We start from the raw sequence: 21525 nt of genomic DNA on the forward strand, positions 1-21525 counted from the left end.
TGCACCAAGGTTCCGGAATGCACCAAGGTTCCGGAATGTTCAGAGTTCTGGAATGCACCAAGGTTCCGGAATGTTCGGAATTCCGGAATGCACCAAGGTTCCGGAATGCACCAAGGTTCCGGAATGTTCGGAATTCCGGAATGTACCAAGGTTCCGGAATGTTCGGAATTCCGGAATGTTCAGAGTTCCGGAATGCACCAAGGTTCCGGAATGTTCGGAATTCCGGAATGCACCAAGGTTCCGGAATGCACCAAGGTTCCGGAATGTTCAGAGTTCTGGAATGCACCAAGGTTCCGGAATGCACCAAGGTTCCGGAATGTTCGGAATTCCGGAATGTTCAGAATTCCGGAAAGCACCAAGGTTCCGGAATGCACCAAGGTTCCGGAATGTTCGGAATTCCGGAATGCACCAAGGTTCCGGAATGTTCGGAATTCCGGAATGTTCAGAGTTCCGGAATGCACCAAGGTTCCGGAATGTTCGGAATTCCGGAATGCACCAAGGTTCCGGAATGCACCAAGGTTCCGGAATGTTCAGAGTTCTGGAATGCACCAAGGTTCCGGAATGCACCAAGGTTCCGGAATGTTCGGAATTCCGGAATGTTCAGAATGCCGGAATGCACCAAGGTTCCGGAATGCACCAAGGTTCCGGAATGTTCAGAGTTCCGGAATGCACCAAGGTTCCGGAATGTTCGGAATTCCGGAATGCACCAAGGTTCCGGAATGCACCAAGTTTCCGGAATGTTCAGAGTTCTGGAATGCACCAAGGTTCCGGAATGTTTGGAATTCCGGAATGTTCAGATTTCCGGAATGCACCAAGGTTCCGGAATGTTCGGAATTCCAGAATGCACCAAGGTTCCGGAATGCACCAAGGTTCTGGAATGTTCGGAATTCCGGAATGTTCAGAGTTCCGGAATGTTCAGAGTTCCGGAATGCACCAAGGTTCCGGAATGTTCAGAGTTCCGGAATGCACCAAGGTTCCGGAATGTTTGGAATTCCGGAATGTTCAGAGTTCCGGAATGTTCAGAGTTCCGGAATGCACCAAGGTTCCGGAATGTTCGGAATTCCGGAATGTTCGGAACTCCGGAATGTTCAGAGTTCCGGAATGTTCAGAGTTCCGGAATGCACCAAGGTTCCGGAATGTTCGGAATTCCGGAATGTACCAAGGTTCCGGAATGTTCGGAATTCCGGAATGCACCAAGGTTCCGGAATGTTCGGAATTCCGGAATGCACCAAGGTTCCAGAATGCACCAAGGTTCCGGAATGTCCGGAATTCCGGAATGTTCAGAGTTCCGGAATGCACCAAGGTTCCGGAATGTTCGGAATTCCGGAATGTTCAGAGTTCCGGAATGCACCAAGGTTCCGGAATGTTCGGAATTCCGGAATGCACCAAGGTTCCGGAATGCACCAAGGTTCCGGAATGTTCGGAATTCCGGAATGTTCAGAGTTCCGGAATGCACCAAGGTTCCGGAATGCACCAAGGTTCGGAATGTTCGGAATTCCGGAATGTTCAGAGTTCCGGAATGTTCGGAATTCTGGAATGCACCAAGGTTCCGGAATGTTCGGAATTCCGGAATGTTCAGAGTTCCGGAATGCACCAAGGTTCCGGAATGTTTGGAATTCCGGAATGTTCGGAGTTCCGGAATGCACCAAGGTTCCGGAATGTTTGGAATTCCGGAATGTTCGGAGTTCCGGAATGCACCAAGGTTCCGGAATGTTCGGAATTCCGGAATGTTCAGAGTTCCGGAATGTTCAGAGTTCCGGAATGCACCAAGGTTCCGGAATGTTCGGAATTCCGGAATGTTCAGAGTTCCGGAATGCACCAAGGTTCCGGAATGCACCAAGGTTCGGAATGTTCGGAATTCCGGAATGTTCAGAGTTCCGGAATGTTCGGAATTCCGGAATGTTCAGAGTTCCGGAATGCACCAAGGTTCCGGAATGTTCGGAATTCTGGAATGCACCAAGGTTCCGGAATGTTCGGAATTCCGGAATGTTCAGTTCCGGAATGCACCAAGGTTCCGGAATGTTCGGAATTCCGGAATGTTCAGAGTTCCGGAATGCACCAAGGTTCCGGAATGTTTGGAATTCTCGAATGTTCGGAATTCCGGAGTGTTCAGAGTTCCGGAATGTTCAGAGTTCCGGAATGCACCAAGGTTCCGGAATGTTCGGAATTCCGGAATGTACCAAGGTTCCGGAATGTTCGGAATTCCGGAATGCACCAAGGTTCCGGAATGTTCGGAATTCCGGAATGCACCAAGGTTCCGGAATGCACCAAGGTTCCGGAATGTTCAGAGTTCTGGAATGCACCAAGGTTCCGGAATGTTTGGAATTCCGGAATGTTCAGAGTTCCGGAATGCACCAAGGTTCCGGAATGTTCGGAATTCCAGAATGCACCAAGGTTCCGGAATGCACCAAGGTTCCGGAATGTTCGGAATTCCGGAATGTTCAGAGTTCCGGAATGCACCAAGGTTCCGGAATGTTAAGAGTTCCGGAATGCACCAAGGTTCCGGAATGTTCGGAATTCCGGAATGTTCAGAGTTCCGGAATGTTCAGAGTTCCGGAATGCACCAAGGTTCCGGAATGTTCGGAATTCCGGAATGTACCAAGGTTCCGGAATGTTAAGAGTTCCGGAATGCACCAAGGTTCCGGAATGTTCGGAATTCCGGAATGTTCAGAGTTCCGGAATTTTCAGAGTTCCGGAATGCACCAAGGTTCCGGAATGTTAAGAGTTCCGGAATGCACCAAGGTTCCGGAATGTTCGGAATTCCGGAATGTTCAGAGTTCCGGAATGTTCAGAGTTCCGGAATGCACCAAGGTTCCGGAATGTTCGGAATTCCGGAATGTACCAAGGTTCCGGAATGTTAAGAGTTCCGGAATGCACCAAGGTTCCGGAATTCAGAGTTCCGGAATGCACCAAGGTTCCGGAATGTTCAGAGTTCCAGAATGCACCAAGGTTCCCGAATGTTCAGAATTCCGGAATGCACCAAGGTTCCGGAATGCACCAAGGTTCCGGAATGTTCGGAATTCCGGAATGTTCAGAGTTCCGGAATGTTCAGAGTTCCGGAATGCACCAAGGTTCCGGAATGTTCGGAATTCCGGAATGTACCAAGGTTCCGGAATGTTCAGAGTTCCGGAATGCACCAAGGTTCCGGAATGTTCGGAATTCCGGAATGTTCAGAGTTCCAGAATGTTCAGAGTTCCGGAATGCACCAAGGTTCCGGAATTCAGAGTTCTGGAATGCACCAAGGTTCCGGAATGTTCGGAATTCCGGAATGTTCAGAGTTCCGGAATGCACCAAGGTTCCGGAATGTTAAGAGTTCCGGAATGCACCAAGGTTCCGGAATGTTCGGAATTCCGGAATGTTCAGAGTTCCGGAATGCACCAAGGTTCCGGAATGTTCGGAATTCCGGAATGTACCAAGGTTCCGGAATGTTCAGAGTTCCGGAATGCACCAAGGTTCCGGAATGTTCGGAATTCCGGAATGTTCAGAGTTCCAGAATGTTCAGAGTTCCGGAATGCACCAAGGTTCCGGAATGTTCGGAATTCCGGAATGCACAAAGGTTCCGGAATGCACCAAGGTTCCGGAATGTTCGGAATTCCTGAATGTTCAGAGTTCCGGAATGTTCAGAGTTCCGGAATGTTCAGAGTTCCGGAATTCACCAAGGTTACGGAATGTTCGGAATTCCGGAATGTTCAGAGTTCCAGAATGTTCAGAGTTCCGGAATGCACCAAGGTTCCGGAATTCAGAGTTCTGGAATTCACCAAGGTTCCGGAATGTTCAGAGTTCCGGAATGTTCGGAATTCCGGAATGTTCAGATTTCCGGAATGCACCAAGGTTCCGGAATGTTAAGAGTTCCGGAATGCACCAAGGTTCCGGAATGTTCAGAGTTCCGGAATGCACCAAGGTTCCGGAATGTTCAGAGTTCCGGAATGCACCAAGGTTCCGGAATGTTAGGATTTCCGGAATGCACCAAGGTTCCGGAATTCAGAGTTCCGGAATGCACCAAGGTTCCGGAATGTTTAGAGTTCCGGAATGCACCAAACTTCCGGAATGTTCAGAATTCCGGAATGCACCAAGGTTCCGGAATGTTAAGAGTTCCGGAATGCACCAAGGTTCCGGAATGTTAAGAGTTCCGGAATGCACCAAGGTTCCGGAATTCAGAGTTCCGGAATGCACCAAGGTTCCGGAATGTTCAGAGTTCCGGAATGTTCAGAGTTCCGGAATGCACCCAGGTTCCGGAATGTTAAGAGTTCCGGAATGCACCAAGGTTCCGGAATGTTCGGAATTCCGGAATGTTCAGAGTTCCGGAATGTTCAGAGTTCCGGAATGCACCAAGGTTCCGGAATGTTCGGAATTCCGGAATGTACCAAGGTTCCGGAATGTTAAGAGTTCCGGAATGCACCAAGGTTCCCGAATGTTCAGAATTCCGGAATGCACCAAGGTTCCGGAATGCACCAAGGTTCCGGAATGTTCGGAATTCCGGAATGTTCAGAGTTCCGGAATGTTCAGAGTTCCGGAATGCACCAAGGTTCCGGAATGTTCGGAATTCCGGAATGTACCAAGGTTCCGGAATGTTCAGAGTTCCGGAATGTTCAGAGTTCCGGAATGCACCCAGGTTCCGGAATGTTAAGAGTTCCGGAATGCACCAAGGTTCCGGAATGTTCAGAGTTCCGGAATGTTCAGAGTTCCGGAATGTTCAGAGTTCCGGAATGCACCAAGGTTCCGGAATGTTCAGTGTTCCGGAATGCACCAAGGTTCCGGAATGTTGGGAATTCCGGAATGTTCAGAGTTCCAGAATGTTCAGAGTTCCGGAATGCACCAAGGTTCCGGAATGTTAAGTTCCGGAATGCACCAAGGTTCCGGAATGTTAAGAGTTCCGGAATGCACCAAGGTTCCGGAATGTTCAGAGTTCCGGAATGCACCAAGGTTCCGGAATGTTAAGAGTTCCGGAATGCACCAAGCTTCCGGAATGTTCAGAGTTCCGGAATGCACCAAGGTTCCGGAATGTTCAGAGTTCCGGAATGCACCAAGGTTCCGGAATGCACAAAGGTTCCGGAATGTTCGGAATTCCGGAATGTTCAGAGTTCCGGAATGCACCAAGGTTCCGGAATGTTAAGAGTTCCGGAATGCACCAAGGTTCCGGAATTCAGAGTTCCGGAATGCACCAAGGTTCCGGAATGCACAAAGGTTCCAGAATGTTCGGAATTCCGGAATGTTCAGAGTTCCGGAATGCACCAAGGTTCCGGAATGTTAAGAGTTCCGGAATGCACAAAGGTTCCGGAATGTTCGGAATTCCGGAATGTTCAGAGTTCCGGAATGCACCAAGGTTCCGGAATGTTCGGAATTCCGGAATGTTCAGAGTTCCGGAATGCACCAAGGTTCCGGAATGTTCAGAGTTCCGGAATGTTCAGAGTTCCGGAATGCACCAAGGTTCCGGAATGTTCGGAATTCCGGAATGTTCAGAATTCCGGAATGCACCAAGGTTCCGGAATGTTTGGAATTCCGGAATGTTCAGAGTTCCGGAATGTACCAAGGTTCCGGAATGTTCAGAGTTCCGGAATGCACAAAGGTTCCGGAATGTTCGGAATTCCGGAATGTTCAGAGTTCCGGAATGCACCAAGGTTCCGGAATGCACCAAGGTTCCGGAATGTTAAGAGTTCCGGAATGCACCAAGGTTCCGGAATGTTCGGAATTCCGGAATGTACCAAGGTTCCGGAATGTTCAGAGTTCCGGAATGTTCAGAGTTCCGGAATGCACCAAGGTTCCGGAATGTTAAGAGTTCCGGAATGCACCAAGGTTCCGGAATTCAGAGTTCCGGAATGCACCAAGGTTCCGGAATGTTCGGAATTCCGGAATGTTCAGAGTTCCGGAATGTTCAGAGTTCCGGAATGTTCAGAGTTCCGAAATGTTAAGAGTTCCGGAATGTACCAAGGTTCCGGAATGTTCGGAATTCCGGAATGTTCAGAGTTCCGGAATGCACCAAGATTCCGGAATGTACGGAATTCCGGAATGTACCAAGGTTCCGGAATGTTCAGAGTTCCGGAATGCACCAAGGTTCCGGAATGTTCAGAGTTCCGGAATGTTCAGAGTTCCGGAATGCACCAAGGTTCCAAGAGCCTTTTATACATATATATTACGTTTAACCCAAGCAGCGAAAGTCCGCGGTGATCTGAAAATTATGTGCCGGGAGTTGTGCCGTTCTCAGCCGCATCAGTAACCCTCGAGCTCCCGGCTAGCTATCGAGCTGGTGGGTAGCAGACGCCTCCGAAAACGTCGAAGAACTTTTGCAAATATGCGATATCCTGATAAAACGAGCAGATATTTGATGTTTACACAGCTACTTTCTCGCCTGAAAATATGTTAAAAGTTTATTTTGTGACCCAGAAAGAATAATAAGAGTAATTTTAAAACTTAGTAGCGGCCGCCATTGTTGGAAACTGGAGTTTGGCTGGGCCGCGCTATGAATTCTGGGATATGGTAGGCCACGAAGGACACACCCGACCCATCCTTCAAATTCGGGGAAAAGGAGGACTGATTTGTCGGCTACATTCGGAGGAGTCTACGAATTTGGACAGCCTTCGGCGCGTCGCTGTGACGTAATCGGTCTACAAATGCGGCCTCAGGAGGATGCAGCCCATGAATTTGGACATGTCCATTTAGTCAGACAGGCAGCATGAACTAGTACAAACAATTACAGCAACAAATGCCGGATCATTGTTCAGGCGTGTGCATGACTGAGGTTTCATAACAGTTTTTAACAATAGTTATTAAGAAACACATCATCAGAAACTAAATGGATTTAAATCAGATTACTATGTGATGCATCATGATGGTGGTGGGAATATTCAAGTCTGTGGGTGTTTTAATCTTCTCAATCTAAACACTTGCACTGAACTGACTCCACTCTAATCTTGAGAGACATGATCCACTCTCTGGTTTCAGTTTTCTAATGGTTTGGTAGGATTTTAAATGCAGAACATGTATTTATGTAGTAGTATTTGTGCATTTGTTAAATTTGTTGCATATTAAAAAAGGCACCTGTAACATTCTGTCCAACTTTAAGCAAAACACATATTTCTAAAATAACTTAAAATATAATAATGAAACAATACTGCCCCCTGCTGCTTGAAATATGGAATTTTATTTGATAGCACTTCTTACAGAAAGAGACAACAAACCAAAGATAAAACCCCTCGAAAAACAAAAGCAAGAAAAATTAGAAGACATTGTCAGAAAAATCGATTTTTAAAATATCAGAAGATTCTTCTTCTTACACTTGTGACACTGGACTATATACTATAGTGATTCAAGATGGCGCCGATGTGTATGGCTTGCCGTCTGTTCCTCCACGTTTCTGTTTTAATGTTTTTATTTTGTTATGATGTCGACTCCCTGCTGGTCTATGATCGCCAAGTTTTACTTGATCTCCGACTATCTCCCAATACGCCGGTGTGTAGACTGGGAAATGCACACAAAATACCGCCTCCACTCCTGTCGTTGGTTCCTACTCACCTGCTCCGTGTACCTGTGCCGTCTCCGCAGAAGCGGGGCCGCCGTCGCGGCAAAAGGAGTGGGAGATTGGTGAAACTGAAGGCCTGTCTGGCGTTTGGTTGTGCTGTCCCTGGCGTTGCCTATCGTGCCCCTTTCCCTGGCATCTTCGTAGGCCGTCCTATGCGTGTCTGGTGCCGCTCGCTAGCTCTGGGCTGTTCCCGCCCGGCCGCTCCCTGCCTCCCTGTCCACGGCGGTGCGGAGTGAGTATGCAAAACCTGCATTACGTTGCACGAGCTTCAAAGTCTAGTGATTATTCAACTCCGGCCAAATTTGGCCTGGTAAACGCCAGATCGGTATCAAATAAGACTTTTATCCTTAAGGAATATTTTTTGTCACACTACTTGGACTTTCTCTGCTTAACTGAGACGTGGATAACTACTGGTGATTCCAGCGCCTTTGCAGAACTTTTGCCTTCGGACTGCTGCTATTTTAATGTCCCACGCAGATCTGGTCAAGGTGGAGGAGTAGCTACTATCTTCAGAGATCGCTACAAGTGCAAGCAGGTTTCATTGGAATTTTATTTTTCCAGTTTTGAACTGTTACTGTTTGAAATAGCCTGTTCTACCCCTGTATTGTGCACAATAATATACAGGGCCCCAAAATACAGTAAAGACTTTATAGAGGAATTTGCTGCATTTCTAACTGAAGTCATGATAAAATATGACTCCTTTCTTATTGTTGGGGATTTTAATATTCATGTGTGCTGTCCAGATAAGCCCATGGTTAAAGACTTTTTGAATCTTACTGATTCTTTTAATTTAGTTCGATGTGTGTCTGCACCCACGCAACAGTGTGGCCACACTCTCGATCTGGTTTTAGCCTACTCATTGCCTGTTTTTAATCTGAAAGTCTCCGATCCTGTTTTCTCTGATCATATGCCGGTTCTGTTTGACATCTCTTTATCTAGAAATGAATTCAGGGGGCTTGTCCCTGCAAAGACATCTCGTTTGTTAAATTCTTCCACGGCAGCACGGTTCTCCACCTACTATAATCAGTTCTCCATTCCTGAGGCACTCCAATACGTAGAGGAACTCAGTTTTTGGTTTCATACCACTTGTCAGACTGTCTTGGATATTGTTGCTCCTCTAAAAATTAAGCATCCTAAGACAAAGCTTAAACCCTGGTTGAACGATGAAACCCGTGCTGCGAGGCGTGAATGTCGTAGGGCTGAGCGGAGATGGAAAAAAGATAACTTACAGGTCTCTTTACAAAGTTTAAGAGAGTGCTGGGCCTTATATCAGCTTACAATAAAAGAAGCAAAGCGGAAACACTTTGCAAATATTATTATGGTGAATTATCAGAAACCACACATATTGTTTAAGTCAATTGAGACTATTTTAAGCCCTCCCTCTGCTCTTAGTTTTGAGCCTTCACTTGAAATGTGTGAAAGGTTTCTGCACTTCTTTATAAACAAGGTAGCCTTGGCTAGGGCGCAGATTATTTTGCCCACATCTGACCCCTCTGATCTTCCAGTTTGCTCAGCTGTCTTTCAACAGTTTGAGTCGGTTACTCTTGCTCAGCTACAGGAGGTGGTAGTTCATTTAAAGCCTGTAGGCTCACCTTATGATCCTATCCCTCCCCTTTTTCTGAAAGAAGTTTTTTCTACCATAGGTCCAACTATTTTAACCATTTTAAATAGCAGCCTTACTTCAGGTGTGGTTCCAAAGAATTTCAAAGATGCAATTGTGCAACCACTTCTTAAGAAACCTGGGCTAGATACAAACGCTGTTGAGAATTTTAGACCAATATCTAAGCTGCCCTTTTTATCTAAAGTCTTGGAAAAAAAATTCTATATGACCAATTGATCTCATACTTGAATGCACAAAATGTTCAGGAGATTTTTCAATCTGGTTTTAAAGCAATGCATAGCACTGAATCAGCACTTTTAAGAATTTTTAATGATATATTTTTATCATGTGATTCTGGTGAAAGTGTCATTCTTATTTTACTCGATTTAACTGCTGCATTTGACACTGTAGACCATGAAATTTTAATCTCACGTTTGGAGCAGTGTGTCGGTATAACAGGTGTGGCTCTGAAATGGTTCAGGTCTTACTTAACAAACCGAACCTTTTCAGTTCGCTTAGGAAACTGAGTCCTCCCGAGCTCCGTTGTCTCATGGAGTACCACAGGGTTCCATTCTGGGCCCTATCCTGTTGTCACTTTATTTACTTCCATTGGGCTCAATTTTTAGAAAACACAGACTCTCGTTTCACTGTTATGCAGATGACTGCCAGATTTATGTTCCTCTTAAAAAGAAAGATGGGTCGTCTGTAAATCGTTTACAAACATGTCTGGAGGACGTCAAGTCGTGGTTGGCGCTAAACTTTCTTTGTTTTAATGGTTCTAAAACTGAAGTAATGGTGTTCAGACCTGCCTCCACTGCTGTTCCGTGTGTTAATTTGCAATCCCTGAAATCATTCTGTAAACCAGAGATTGTTAATCTGGGTTTTAAAATGGATCCTGAGCTTAAGCTTGAAAGCCAGATTGGGTTGGTTGTAAGGTCTAGTTTCTTTCATCTGAGGCAACTGGCCAAAATTAAGCACTTTCTTACGAGACAGCAATTTGAAACAGTAATCCACGCTTTTGTAACCGTTCGGCTGGATTACTGTAATTCTCTTTATTTTGGGGTGAGTCGGTCTTCTGTTTTTCGACTGCAGTTAGTCCAGAATGCTGCTGCACGCCTTTTAACTGGCACTCATAGATACGAGCATATCACCCCAGTTTTATATTCACTTCATTGGCTGCCCGTGCATTTTAGGATCCATTTTAAGATGCTTTTATTTGTTTTTAAATGTTTGTCCAATGCTGCCCCTGTGTACCTCTCTGAGCTTCTTCATCCATACATACCTTCCCGATCCCTCAGGTCGGCAGACCAGCTCCTCCTGAGTGTGCCCAGGACTAATCGTAAGCTCAGAGGGGATCGGGCGTTTGCTGTGGCAGCACCAAAATTGTGGAATGAGTTGCCTTTACATGTTAGACAGGCACCTTCCTTATCTGTTTTTAAATCACGTCTTAAAACATATTTATTTACCTTGGCTTTTAGCACAGCAGGACTTGTTGATGTCTCTTAATACGTTTCTTATTAATTATATTACTTTTAATTTTAAGATATTTTATATGTAATTTAAACTGTTTCCTCTCTGTTTTATATTTGTAGCACTTTGGTCAACATAGTTGGATGTAAAGTGCGTTATAAATAAAGATGCTATGCTATGCTATGCTATATCTACACACTATATCTTGTTGATGCATGTTGGTCATGTATAAGACAACAGTCATGATCATTCCATGAAAGATTTGACTTTTTGTTTTGTTCACATATTTTTTCACTTTACTGTTTTGCCAAACAAAAATCTTTGAGAGATGTCGCAGTCACAAGGTTTGGTTCTATGTCTGCATCATTTACAGTTACAAAGTTAATTATCAAACTGCACAGATTGAGAAATCCATTAATTATAGTTTATAGTCTAACAAAAGGGGAGAAAACCTCAACAGAAAGCAAGATAACACCATCACCCTCTGGTATATAAGCCTGCCGTTTAGCTCATAAAACAAAGACCCAGAACTTCAACTCCCTAAATGTGATATTTGCAGCACATTTTGTTTCTTTTATCATTTTTAAGTATAGTGGATCCAATCCCTTGGTGTAATGCTGGTGTTTGAGCATCTGAAGAATCTGGATGCAAAGTTGAAGGTTCTTGCTGAATTTCTGGTTAGAAAAAAAAAAATCAACTCCGATCAGTACTGGCTTTGTACAAAAAGATAGCAAATTTCTTTTTTGTGGGTGTGTCTTAATTACTCACAGCATTCATAAAGCCTGTTTACACGAGCAATGTCATTGGCACTCATTTGGAAAGCATTTCCAAAATTAAGATTAGGATTGGACTTGGCAACAATCGTTGGCTTCCTATTCTTGGAGAAGTGGAATCTAAAAGAACAAACAACAGCACACGAACACACATACGCTGTTATATTAAGAAAACAGAGGAGATAATGGGCCCATAAAGTATTTAACATTAAAAATCCATTCCCCACTGAGTGTGTGCATGTTTTTGTTAGTCTGGATTACATTTTCTTGCAGAAAATGCAAAACATGTAAGGGAATATAAAACCTTACAAAGTCCATATCTCACACAGCAACTCACCTGCCATAGTGCATGACAGAGTTGAAGTCATAGGGAGTCTGCAAATTGTTGGTCTGCACTTTCACAAAGTTGTGCTCTTTTCCTAAACAGAAATTTCCAGAAAATATTACATGTTTTTATATGCTTCCACTTCAAAATCCGTCTTCAGTCTCAGCTCTTTGAAGATGTATAGATCGAAATGCTAGCTAATCTCTTCTGTGGTCATTTGTTTGATAGTCTTGGGACTAAAGAAATACAAACAAAATCTTCTATGCAGTTCTCGCTTGAACTGCAGTGCACTGCTGTCAGACTCCATAATAAAGACTTTAACTGATCAAGCACACACATCCATACATATGCAATAATACTAAGTGCAATAATCCTTTCTGTCATCGTTGTATTTTTACTCAGTTGTATATAGTATTTGTATTTGTATTCTATTTTTATCTTATTGTATATTTATTTTATTTTATTCTACTGTATATAGTATTTTATTTTATTCTATTCTGTACAGTTGTGTACTGTATTTATTCTTATTGTATTCTAATTTTTGCCTCATAACTTTTGCACTGTCCACTTCCTGCTGTGACAAAACAAATTTCCCACGTGTGGGACTAATAAAGGTTATCTTATCTTATCTTATCTTTATGTGCTGAGTTTGGAAAAGCACAGATTACTTGTAATATGTACACTGCTGTGAAACAGGAGGATGTCCCATTGTGTACTAAGTTAACTGTAACCAACGTTTTGGGTAGTTCAGCTGACCTGGGATGATGTTCCCGGTAAGGATCCTCACATGCAGATCTCTGTCAGAGCGGACATGCTCGTGGTGGAAGCCCAGAGCATGAAGAACCTCATGTTGAACCGTCGACTGAAACAAGCAACCATTTCTCTGTAGGGAGATTGGCTGTCCTCCACTCTGACGGCCCAGGTATGAATAACACCTGATATACACAATGACATCACTTAAAAAATAGATGGACTATTCTATAGCCTAGCACTGTGCATCCTCCTCCTTCAGCTAGTCATGCTAAGGCTAAAGTACCAAAAAAAAGCAATGACAGTAATCATGTGACCGACTTTGACACTGTGGCTCTATAGACACTGCTTGAACCACACTTTAGCTTTTGTACTTTAATATCTTAAATAATATTTTAAAATAAAAAACACACATATCCATTATCAACTAAAGTAAATAAACAGATACTGGTCAAATCAACCTCAGAAGATTTTTAAACATCTGTCATCCCTTATTAATCATCTAATAACCCACCAGATTCATCTTCTCGCCTTACAAGGTGCCAGTCTCTACTTTTGGAACTAGTGGACCAAATAGTATGTGAAATAATTAAGAGCAGATGGTCTCAGGAGGGGAAAGCGGTGCTCTACCTGCACTGTGTATAGTGCTGGCGGAGCGCTGCTGACGTCGACTGAGAAAATTGTCAGGCGGTGGAAGGAATACTTCGAGGACCTCCTTAATCCCACTGACACGTCTTCAGAGGAGGAAGCAGAGTCTGGGGATGAGGGGAATGACCCGCCAATTTCCGGGGGCGAGGTCACTGAGGCAGTTAAACAACTCCTTGGTGGCAGAGCCCCTGGTGTTGATGAGGTCCGCCCCGAGTTCCTGAAGGCTCTGGACGATGTAGGGCTGTCCTGGTTGACACGCCTCTGCAATGTTGCGTGGAGATCAGGGGCAGTACCCCTGGACTGGCAGACCGGGGTGGTGGTCCCCATCTTTAAGAAGGGGGACCGGAGGGTGTGTTCCAACTACAGGGGGATCACACTCCTCAGCCTCCCTGGGAAAGTCTATGCCAGGGTGCTGGAAAGGAGAGTTCATCCGCTAGTCGAACCTCGGATACAGGAGGAACAATGCGGTTTTCGTCCTGGTCGCAGAACACTGGACCAGCTCTTTATCCTCTCGAGGATACTTGAGGGTGCATGGGAGTTTGCCCAACCAGTCTACATGTGTTTTGTGGACTTGAAGAAGGCATTCGACCGTGTCCCTCGGGGTGTCCTGTGGGAGGTGTTGTTGGAGTATGGGGTGTCTGGCCCATTGCTACGGGCCATTCGATCCCCATACAACCGTTGCAAGAGCTTGGTTCGCATTGCTGGCAATAAGTCAGACTCGTTCCCGGTGGGACATGTCCTTCAATGCACATATTAAACAAATATGTAAGACTGCGTTCTTCCATTTGCGCAACATCTCTAAAGTTAGAAACATCCTGTCTCAGAGTGACGCTGAAAAACTAGTTCATGCATTTATTACTTCCAGGCTGGACGACTGTAATTCATTATTATCAGGATGTCCAAAAAACTCACTGAAAAGCCTTCAGCTAATCCAAAATGCTGCAGCAAGAGTCCTGACAGGGACTAGAAAGAGAGAGCATATTTCTCCTGTTTTGGCTTCCCTTCATTGGCTTACTGTTAAATCCAGAATTGAATTCAAAATCCTGCTCCTCACATACAAGGTCTTAAATAATCAGGCCCCATCTTATCTTAATGACCTTGTAGTACCATATCACCCTATTAGAGCACTTCGCTCTCGCTCTGCAGGCCTACTTGTTGTTCCTAGAGTATTTAAAAGTAGAATGGGAGGCAGAGCCTTCAGTTTTCAGGCCCCTCTTCTGTGGAACCAGCTTCCAGTTTGGATTCAGGAGACAGACACTATCTCTACTTTTAAGATTAGGCTTCAAACTTTTCTTTTTGCTAAAGCATATAGTTAGGGCTGGACCAGGTGACCATGAATCCTCCCTCAGTTATGCTGCAATAGACGTAGACTGCCGGGGATTCCCATGATGCATTGAGTTTTTCCTTTCCAGTCACCTTTCTCACTCACTATGTATTAACAGACTTCTCTGCATTGAATCATATCTGTTATTAACCTCTGTCTCTCTTCCACAGCATGTATTTTATCCTGTCTTCCTTCTCTCACCCCAACCGGTCGCAGCAGATGTCCGCCCCTCCCTGAGCCTGGTTCTGCCGGAGGTTTCTTCCTGTTAAAAGGGAGTTTTTCCTTCCCACTGTTGCCAAAGTGCTTGCTCATAGGGGTCATATGATTGTTGGGTTTTTTTCTCTGTATCTATGAAGCGCCTTGAGGCGACTTATGTTGTGATTTGGCGCTATATAAATAAAATTGAATTGAATTGAATTGAATTGGGTGATGGGCTCCGCCAGGGCTGCCCTTTGTCTCCGGTTCTGTTCATAATTTTTATGGACAGGATTTCTAGGCGCAGCCAAGTGGCGGAGGGCTTTTGCTTTGGTGGCCTCAGAATCTCATCTCTGATTTTTGCAGATGATGTGGTTCTGTTGGCTTCATCGGGTGAGGGCCTCCAGCTCGCACAGGAACGCTTCGCAGCCGAGTGTGAAGCAGCGGGAATGAGGATCAGCACCTCCAAATCTGAGGCCATGGTTCTCAGCCGGAAAAGGGTGGAGTGCCCACTCCGGGTCGGGGATGAGTTCCTGCCCCAAGTGGAGGAGTTCAAGTATCTCGGGGTCTTGTTCGCGAGTGATGGAAGAAGGGAGCCGGAGATCGACAGACGGATTGGGGCTGCAGCTGCAGTAATGCAGACGCTGCACCGGTCCGTCGTGGTGAAGAGGGAGCTGAGTGTAAAAGCGAAGCTCTCAATTTACCGGTCGATCTACGTCCCTACCCTCACCTATGGCCACGAGCTGTGGGTAGTGACCGAAAGAACGAGATCGCGGATACAAGCGGCAGAAATGAGCTTCCTCCGAAGGGTGGCTGGCCTCTCCCTTAGAGATAGGGTGAGAAGTTCGGCCATCCGGGAGGGGCTCAGAGTAGAGCAGCTGCTGCTCCACATCGAAAGGAGCCAGCTGAGGTGGTTCGGGCATCTGACAAGGATGCCCCCTGGGCGCCTCCTGGGTGAGGTGTTCCAGGCATGTCCCACCGGGAGGAGGCCCCGGGGCAGACCCAGGACACGCTGGAGAGATTATATCTCTCGGCTGGCCTGGGAACGCCTTGGTGTTCCCCCGGATAAGCTGGAGGAGGTGGCTGGGGAGAGGGATGTCTGGGCCTCTTTGCTTAGGCTGCTGCCCCGGTGACCCGGCCTCGGATAAAGCGGATGAAGATGGATGGATGAATAAAATGCTCTTTACACTCCTATGCAACAGTATAAATTTCATCTAGTAGCAAACAAAAATAAAACTGGACATTTTACAGTACAAGGTCAATGCAGAATGGTCCTTCAAGAACCTGTTTTGATGACACATACAGAATATTTGTAATGCAATCATTTTCAGAATTGCATTTTTGAAGGGTTTTGAGGGTGTGGGTGTATCCGTCCTGTCCTGCCATATAAATACAAGTACAGTCTAAGTACAGCAAGTGCATTCTCACCCTTGTCCAGAGAAGAAGTGAATGAAATCTGTCTGGCTTGTATGCCAGACAAACCGGATGCAGGTGGGAGCATGGAAGGTGACTAGGTCTGATGATGATGTTGCGCTCTTGGTTGCCTGCAGATTCAAATATGAGTCTGATGAGGAGCGTCTATGTGTCCGTCTGTCTGTCTGTCTGTCTGTCTATCTATCTATCTATCTATCTATCTATCTGTCTGTCTGTCTGTCTGTCTGTCTGTCTGTCTATCTATCTATCTATCTACAGTTGTGGTCAAAAGTTTACATACACTTGTAAAGAATAGAATATAATGGCTCTACCGAGTGTCCCGTTATTTCTAAAACTCTGATTTTTTTTCTCTGATAGAGTGATTGGAACAGATACTTCTTTGTCACAAAAAACGTTCATGAAGTTTGGTTCTTTAATGACTTTATTATGAGTTAACAGAAAAAAGTGATCACATTTGCTGGGTCAAAATTATACATACAGCAACATGAATTAGCAATTTTGGTGACTTAGAAAGTTGTCAGTGAACTGAGCTTCATAGCATGGCCTCTTAACTTCTTGTGAGTGATTATGAGTGACTACAGCTGGTGACTTCTCTTAGGCCAGTTAAATAGGGCTCATTGGATAGAAACGCCCACAAACGCTACAATGGGAAAGTCAAAGGAGCTCAGCATGGATCTGAAAAAGCGAATTATTAACTTGAACAAGTCAGGAAAGTCACTTGGGGCCATTTCAAAGCAGCTGCATGTTCCAAGAGCAACAGTGTAAACAATTGTTTGTAAGTATAAAGTGCATGACACTGTTTCGTCACTGCCAAGATCAGGAAGAAAACGCAAGCTATCACCTGCTGCTGAGAAAAAATTGGTCAGGAGGGTGAAGAGTCAACCAAGAATCACCAAAAAGCAGATCTGCCAAGAATTTGAAGCTGCTGAAACACAGGTGTCATTGTCTACAGTCAAACGTGTTTTGCATCTCAATGGACTGAGAGGCTGCCGTGCAAGAAGGAAGCCCTTGCTCCAAAAGCGGCACCTTAAGGCTCGACTGAAGTTTGCTGCTGATCACATGGACAAAGATAAGACCTTCTGGAGGAAAATTCTGTGGTCAGACGAAACAAAAATCGAGCTTTTTGGCCACAATGCCCAGCAATATGTTTGGAGGAGAAAAGGTGAGGCCTTCAACCCCAAGAACACCATGCCTACAATCAAGCATGGTGGTGGGAGTATTATGCTGTGGGGCTGTTTTGCTGCCAATGGAACTGGTGCTTTACAGAGAGTAAATGGGACAATGAAGAAGGAGGATTACCTTCACATTCTTCAACATAAACTAAAATCATCAGCATGAAGGTTGGGTCTTGGGCGCAGTTGGGTGTTCCAACAGGACAATGACCCCAAACAGACATCAAAAGTGGTAAAGGAATGGCTAAGTCAGGCTAGAATAAAGGTTTTAGAATGGCCTTCCAAAAGTCCTGACTTAAACCCCATTGAAAACATGTGGACAATGCTGAAGAAACAAGTCCATGTCAGAAAGCTATCAAATTTAACTGAACTGCACCAATTCTGTCAAGAGGAGTGGTCAAAGATTCAACCAGAAGCTTGCCAGAAGCTTGTAGATGGCTACCAAAAGCGCCTAATTGAAGTGAAAATGGCTAAAGGACATGTAACCAAATATTAGCACTGCTGTATGTATATTTTTGACCCAGCAGATGTGATCACTTTTTTCTGTTAACCCATAATAAAGTCATAAAAGAACCAAACTTCATGAATGTTTTTTGTGACAAAGAAGTATCTGTTCCAATCACTCTATCAGAGAAAAATCAGAGTTTTAGAAATAACAGGACACTCGGTAGAGCCATTATATTATATTCTTTACAAGTGTATGTAAACCTTTGACCACAACTGTATCTATCTATCTGTCTGTCTGTCTGTCTGTCTGTCTGTCTGTGTGTCTTGAAATAGAAAAATTGAGAAAGTGACATTAAATGAAAACATAATTTGAAAATTGTGTGCATCTGTGTATGATATCAATTCAGCATACTTATACAAATATGACTTTTCAGTTTAAATGCTTTTTAGTTAATCCGACAATAAAACAGCATAGTTAACAAAGCAGTATTTTTGGAAACCACTTGAAATATATATTATATATATTTATATAATAATGGGTTTTATTTAACTATTTTTATTCATCTCTCCTTTTCACAAAGTCTGTGTTTAATGGTTAAAGTTTGTACTGCTTACTGTATTCAGTGCCAATGGAGACAGGTACATAGACAAAGGGTCCAGTTTTAGGCCACTTGCAGCCAATGGCTGTGCATGGAACAGCATTCCTGGTAGCAGTGGGCACAATGTCACCATGAACCAACACTTTTGCTGCAGAACAACAAACAGAGAGTGGTTAAATGCTCGATACTTAGGCTGCCATTTGCTCAGTTATATCAAAACAAAGAGGTAAATGCTTACAGCATTTACTTTATTTATCGCACAATTACAATGTTTGATAATAACACAAATAAAACAGCTGACTAAGACAAGCCAGTAAATGACCAAAAGGTTGATTGATCATTGTGTCTGTTGGGAGTCTATTGTATGTTAACATGTCAGTTCTCAGGGATCTTTCATTTTCATCCAGAATTTATATGTTAACTCATTCACTGCCAGCCATTGGCAGTGAATGAGTTAAACCCATTGACTCATTCACTGCAATTGACGGCTATAGACGTCAATGGCAGTGAATGAGTTAACAAAAAAGAGTTTTATTTTGTAAATCTTCACTTACTTGAGTTAGCATTGACTTTTTCAATGATCGCTGGGGCACCCAGAGACTCATCTGTGGATACAAGAGGAAACCAGCAGATTAACTTTGAGCTCTTATATTAAAAACACCTCAATATGCTGGAAGTATTTCATCACTGAACGCACCAGTTATATTTCTAATGACAGCAGCCCTCTGCAATAAAAAACAAGACATTTTCAACTTACTCTTAATCACATTTGAAATCACACTGACAAATGTTATTGTTGGCAAACAAAAACTATTATGTGAAAATACTTCAACTGCGTCACGCTTAAACGCTCATAACAAGCAGCCATGTCTGTTAAGCAGACACGGTTAGAATTACATGACTTTCACAGAACAGCCGGCAGTGTTGAACAACATTTAATGCCTTTGCTGGAAGAGTCAAGCTTACCAGACAAACCGCTGTCATTGACAGGCAGACGGAGAAGAAAAAGGCTGGAGTCATGATGTTGGTCCTCTGCAGTTAACCTACACTCACAATCTGAACAGCACTGTTTAAAAAAGAACTTCAATGAATGTAACTGCTGGAATAGAAATGCAAATAAGTGGGATACGGGCAGCCCAACAGCTGATTCTGTTCATCTGGATGTTAACTTTTCTCCCAATGAAAATGCTGAGCAGACAACATCCACATAAAGGGAATCAGATATCTGGGATTTCCCTACGTAGAGGATTCAGCATGCAAGGAGATGATATGAGGAGGCTTACCTGTTGTACCAGGTGTTTGCTGGATGCAGCAGGTGTTCGGCTGCTCCATCTTTATAGATAGCTCACACAGGGTGTGGCTGAGGTTTAGGGGCGGTCTTTTTAGTTATCAATCCATTAGTTTCTTATTGCTGATGCCAAAACACTAAAGCAGCAACAAATTTCCAGGAAGGAAACTGTTTCAGTCAGCCTCAAACATTTTTTGAGGCTGACTGAAACATTCAGAGCATTAAATAATTGCAGTTAAAAGTTGCAAAGTACAAAGAAATTCTGATGGAAATAAAATTTCAATCAGACTGGAATGAAATTCTTTTAACAACATAATTACCTTTGGGCAAAATAGTCAATAAAAACAACATTTTATTTCCTCACATGTACTCAATTTGCACCTTTGCCTCAGTTTGTAAAACATATCATTGTTAGCTTAGAAAATAAAGTTCTTCCTTCTGAAATTCAGTCAAGTATCACATAAAATGCAAACACTGAATATGTGATCTGAATGAACAAAGATATGAAGTAAGGCGCTAGAGAAGGAAAACCAAACCAAACAATTCATCAGACCTTCTGGGATAAATGTGCTATAAATTAATTAATAATCATTTTAAAATCCTGTAACATTAGACAAATGGCAAACTATGCGTGATTTGTTGTGGGTTGCTGCGATGTCTTATATAATATTTAGAGTTTAATATTTTGTGTAGATCGAGGTATGAAAAATAGCTTTTTGGCTATTTTTAATCCTTTGGCTCCTGAGTAAGGAGAACTGTCTCTATCAAATCTCAGTAAGCAAGACACACATGAAAGAAGATTATATGAATAGATGAGAAATTTCAAGTGACAAAAGACTCAGTGCTATGTGAGACAAAGGGCTGGGATGGAAACCAGGAAACAGGTTTTTAAGATTAGTTTTTCTAAATAAAGCACCCTTGCGTGCAACCTGATCAAACCACAAGCTGTGCTTAAAATGTTTACATAAAAGATAAGATATAAATCAGTAAATGGAGAAACAGAGTTTAAATGTTCATTTTATTTCTTAAAAAACTATTTATTTAGTTATCTGTTCATTACAATTGATCCACTTTTTTCTTGGAATTCTTATTTTTACTTATACATAGAAAACAGTTGCAGGTGGATGATTCAGAAAATGAGGAAGTAAAGCTGTCAACAACAAAAGTAGGCTCACGTGTAAGAAGAAGAAAAAAAACAGCTCTAAGCTGGCTCACCAGAGAATACAAATAACAATGGACAGCATATTTCAGTAAGGAGGTCTATTTTTGAATTCCTGATAGTCCCTGGGAATAGAAGCAAAGGCACGTATTACCGTACCTGCTAGTCTGGTTCATGAACAGAAAGTTTCAGTTTGTGAAGTGTGATCTAAATAGGAGTGTTTACTGGAAGCTTTTGGCAGCACCACAGTCACGCTGGCGTTGAGATAGGGACGTGCTATGCGATGTGCTATGAGGCCAGAGTGATACCCAATTCAACACTGTGCAGCAAATCACGAGCTTGTGATATCCCAATATGTAGAGCTGGTACACTTTACAAGTGTCAAAAACCTTTCCTTTCTTTCTTATTCTCGCCTCTGTCAGTGCGCCCCAGGGCAGCTGTGGCTACAATGTAGCTGCCAACACCAGTGTGTGAATGTGTGAATGACTGAATGTAGTGTGAAGCGCTTTGGGGTCCTTAGGGACTAGAAAAGCGCTATACAAATGCAGGCCATTTACCATTTACCATTCTTTTTCTTAGAAAGTGGAGTTCCAAAGATCACTCTTAAACTCAGAGACGGAGAAAAATAAATGCTAAAGATTTGAAAATCAAAACCATATGCAAAAGTCCAATTCGATCAGATTAGAAATACAAATTAACAAACTAATAGTGATTTAAGCTACATTAGCTAATGTTTTTGACGCTATTGGAAGAAAAAAAAATAAGCAGACACTTTATAAGTCACAGCAATGTAGACACGTTATGGCAACAGTTTGAACTTTTGAC

General features: G+C 43.6%; 1 pseudogene; it reads right to left on the minus strand.

The window, feature by feature from the left end:
• Window positions 1–11346: 11346 nt before the first annotated feature.
• LOC146629872 (high choriolytic enzyme 1-like) lies at window positions 11347–19273 on the minus strand (annotated as a pseudogene).
• Between the last annotated feature and the right edge of the window lie 2252 nt (window positions 19274–21525).

The sequence above is a fragment of the Diplotaxodon limnothrissa genome, linkage group LG6 (assembly GCF_057381915.1).
Source record: "Diplotaxodon limnothrissa isolate DT_005_m linkage group LG6, D_limnothrissa_male_GT1.1, whole genome shotgun sequence".
Lineage (NCBI taxonomy): Eukaryota > Metazoa > Chordata > Actinopteri > Cichliformes > Cichlidae > Diplotaxodon > Diplotaxodon limnothrissa.